The following is a 4,915-nucleotide window of genomic DNA, read 5'->3' as shown; positions in this document are numbered from 1 at the left end:
GAAGATTTAGTAATGGTGAGGAGGCTCTTTGGAAGTTGAATCAAAGAACATGAGGTGAATCAAAGAAGAAACATATTTCATACAAGGTGTCGATTTGGGGGTACAGTTTATTGTTTGATTATTGATAGTGGATGTTGCACAAATGTGGTTAGTACAAGATTAGTGTCAAAGCTTAATCTTGAGACTAAAGCACATTCCACTCCATACCGGTTACAATTGGGAACTATGAAGATTCAGTGATATGTGATATTGTGGATATGGAGGCTAGTCATATGTTGCTAGGTTGTCCATGACAATATGGCAAAAGAGCTACACATGTTGATCGTAGCAACAAGTACACATTGATGCACCAGAAGAGGAGGGTGATACTTTCAGCATAACGTTATTTTACAAAGCAACCATCACCACCACTCTTTTGTTTTACAACTAACGTTATTTTGACAAATTTTATCTCTAAAGTTTTTCAGAAACTTGTAATTGTTAAGGGGGTTGAGGACCCTTAGGAGGCCAAAACTGTCCTTACTGTCAAGAAGGAGAGGATGATGTAATACCTAAGGAGACCAAACTTGATTATGGTGGTCGTGAAGGGAATGGTGGCCTAATGACAAGAGCATAAGCAAGAAGGTCACAAAATGCCCTAGAACAGCTCATAGGTTTGATTTATGATAATGATCAAAAGATAGCCCAAGGTGGCGCCAAGATGCTCATTTGCATCCAATCACAAGGGCACGTGCAAAAAGGTCACAAAATACCCTAGGACAACTCATAGGGTTGATTGATGATGGTGAGCCAAAGATAGCCCAAGGGGTCCCAAGATGTTCAATTGCATCATGGATCATGGCTCTGACCGAGCCATGAATGGATCAGGTCAGGCGTAGGACATCGGCCAAGGCCTAGGACAATGCACTGGAACTTACCGTGGCATAGGGCCAAGCACTGAGTCTAACCGAGACACAGGCCCAGGCACATCAAGCGCATCCGACCGAGACATAGGCCAAGGCGCATCTGACCGAGGCAGGGGGCTTGGCGCATCAGGAGTTGGGCCAATCTGGCCTTGCCAAGATTTCTAACCAAGGCGCCTATGCCTAGCATGCCCTATTTGGCGTTGTGCATTGGCCTGACAAAGTCAGGCCTAACCAACACATAGTGTGGGTCATTTTTATTTTCCATAATAAATGTGTGGGCCAATATTGAACCTACATTTAGCATATATTTTATTCTTGTTTTATTTTCAATTTATGCCCAGAATTCATGCATGTTGGCTAGGTTATGAAGTCTTATGTCTCTATGTTGATTAGGGATTGCATGAATACTATTATTTGGTAGTTGAATGTTGAAGATATTTTTTGTGTTTAGCTATGAGTTGTTGAAAAGTCATGGTGTGAGAGTTACCAAATCCCTATCCACACTTTATCATGTTGAGAAGTTAAGGTGTTGATCAAAAAGGGTGATTTTGGTATTGTAGGATGTGTGTGAACCCGTAGGATAGAATTTATCCACATGCATGTGCCTTGGCTTTTGTTCTCGTTCTGTTTTAGATGAAATTTGGTGTTAATCATGAAAATCTAAGGGTGCCAGAGCTTGCCCATGCATTATGTAACGATCTGGTAATTGAAATATCGTTAATGACACGAGTTCGATCTTTAGGTCCCCAATACTCTTCGTTAATGCCTCAAATGCCCTAGGTATGAATTCAAATGTCACATAACTACTGCATAATTTATGTTGATGTGGTTTTATGACCCTTTTGAGGAGTTATTACACATTTCTCTGAGTCCTACGATAACGGGAGATCATTTACCTTGTCAAAAGCCCTAAACTGAAGTTGATGACTTTAGAGTACTATAAAGACCCTTAATATTCTTATGATGAACTAAATAAGTTATGTAGTCAGTTCTATGTTGGAAATACTCCAATATACCTCTAGTTACCGAAATCCTGAAATTATCCTAAAAGCGAACTAAGGCCTTCCTAGTCAATTCTAGGTTTTTAAGCCAAAATTGTCTATGAAATTCTCATAGTGCCTTGTTAAGAATCTCTTAATTATTTATAATAATGATGAAATGTCGAAAGTGACCATTTATTAATGAGGAAAAACTCAACTTATAACTCACTTTTTCAATAAAATATATATTGAAGGAAACACCACCTTTAGTCCATAGCTACTTCATTTTCAGGGAGTCAAATACTTAATTTCATTTCAAGATGAGGACAAAGCCAAGTCTTAAGTAGCAGGCAACATAAACCAAGATGGAAGAATTGTGCACCAACCCACTGGGTGTGGCAAGCTATGCGATAGGCGGGTATGCATGAGCCAAGGTTGCTTCAACTTGAAGGAATAGTTTACCCATTCATGAAGAAAGCATGCTAGGCGGTGCCAAACAGGTTCCAGACATGACTTACAACCTCATTAAGTCCAACCAAGCGTGATGTCACCCTTGGAAACACAAGGCAAGCTTGAGTAGGATGTGTCACCATGAGCAGTAGGTTAGGCATATGAGCAACTTGTGATGTGAACCTCTTTGGAAGGGGTTCTATCGTTGATGATCTATCTTGGTTGGTGTATGGACTTTGTCACAAATTGTATGAAAATAATAGGAGGAAAAATGTAAGTAATAAAGATATAAGAATTTGAGTAAGATTAGGGGTGGTATGGCGCCACAAATAATGTTGAGTTGTTTGATAAGTCTAGGTGATGTTCGCCATAATAAAATTGGTTTCTTGATAAGAACAATTTGCTCTTGGTTTAGCCAATAAATTAGGAAAACATAGCTCACTAACAATGGAGATAATCCAAGTCAATTTCAAGTTGTTTTATTCATGCAAGCACACGACTACATATAGTGTGGCAAGCCAAACTTGGCCTCCATTAAAACTCACACACTAACAACACTTTACTAGCCTAATTAAGACAATAAAAGACTACTTCACGACTGGTCACATTGGATACAATTCAGCCATGAATTTACATGTTTACAAATGCATAAATCTTAATTCTATACGGCTAGAAACTTTAGAGAATTTCCCTCATGGTTACTTGCCTAATTTAATACATTAAAGAATATAAGTAACGTTGAACACATATGATTCTTTCAAGCTTTATTCTTCCATGTTTTCCTTGCTAGATTCCAAGTCTTCACACAGCTGGATTGTGCACTAAAAGTTGGGAAGCTTTTGATTCCATCCCATAATTGATTCCACATGACCACCCTATATAAACCTTGGGAACAACGGCTAAAACATGGAGTAATTCTCCTCATAACTTCTACGACTAGCATAAATGTTGGCCAACATGGGATTCCTTCCTTAAAAGATTCCTCTTGACTAACATTTGTGTAACATGGTCATAACGACTAAGACAATGTTGTTATTCACTTTAAATACAAAAACATACACATAATTCCCACTTCAATGCCCAACACCTACGCATAAAGCCACACAGACTACCATCTCTTCTGCTTATAATTATTGCGGTTACACTTTAATGGCAAATTTGCCATGACAATTATTTGAATTCAAACAATCAAAAAAATGCTTAATACACTTGATCACAAGTGACAAATGGGCTGCCCTACTCCCGCTCACTTATTAGCACACTATGAGAAATTTAGGACTTAAGTATGTTGCTCACGCCCAACGGCCTAGTGCACAAGCACATCGCCAAGAATTGCTCATGCCCAATGCCTAATTGTGCATACGTCTAGCACCTAATGGTGCATTCGCTTAGCGCCTAATGGTGCATACACCCAGTTCCAAATTATGCACATGCCTGATGCCTATAGGTGCTCACGCCTAGCACCTAAAACCTCCAAGTTGTGACCAACATGTTGGTCCTCCCCTTGCATGATGAAATTATTGAACTTGGGATCCTCGTGAATTAATTTTGTATTAGCATCTTTAAGGAACCCCACGAGTTGTCTAGGTGTTTCATGTCCTCTTTTAGTCGTTTCCCTTATCATAGGTCCTCCAATTCCTTGGATGCCACCAAGATCAATATCGGGCTCACTTGGGCTCATATCATACTCTACTTCTTTAGATGAATTTGTCGTCGAATAGAAGTCTTCATCACCTTCATCAAAGAAATAAATATTAGCCACATTAAAAGTAGAACTACTGTTTCCATACTCACCTAGAAGGTGCAATTTGTAGGCAACCTCTCCTTTCTCATGTGAACCCAACCTAATCCCCATGATCAAATGTCACATGCTTTCTTCCCTTGTTAGCTTGCTTGGCATAACTTTCATTCCTTATCTCAATTTGGTTTTTAACTTGTTCATGCAACCTCTTCAAATATTCTACCTTATCTTTATCATCCTTGTGCTTCAAAAGAAAAGTGTTAGGAAAAGGTAACAAATCAAGAGGGGTTATTGGGTTAAAACCATAAATAATTTCAAAAAGTGAAAATTGAGTGGTGTTATGCATTGCCCTGCTATATACAAACTCAACATGGGGAAAACACTCTTCCCATGATTTAATCACGACCCTTAAGAAGGACGAGAGTATTCTATTTACAACCTCAATGTGCCCATTTGTTTGAGAATGACATGTGATGGAGAATAGAGTTGAATCTCAAAATTATAGTGTACCCCCTATATCACATCATTCCCTCCTGCTAGAAGAAAATTTGTCAACAAATTTGAGTTACAATCACCTCCCGGATCATAGACCATCCTCTTAAATTGTTTAGGCCTTCTCTTAAAATATTCAACATTGTTCACCTCCTTGATGAATGATTTATCAAAATGACAAGCATCAATGACTTTTTTGATTGGCAAGAAATGTGCATTTCTAGAAAACCCATTTTTCACCATAAGTGTTGAATCTTCATCATGGCTTGTCTATGGTAAATCAACACAATTCCAAGATACTCCTTGGCTAAGATCAATGTAATGATCAACCTCCCATAAGGGTTGAA

This window comes from Lupinus angustifolius, chromosome LG09 (genome assembly GCF_001865875.1).
Source record: "Lupinus angustifolius cultivar Tanjil chromosome LG09, LupAngTanjil_v1.0, whole genome shotgun sequence".
NCBI classification, from domain to species: domain Eukaryota; kingdom Viridiplantae; phylum Streptophyta; class Magnoliopsida; order Fabales; family Fabaceae; genus Lupinus; species Lupinus angustifolius.
This window is presented reverse-complemented; position numbering follows the sequence as displayed.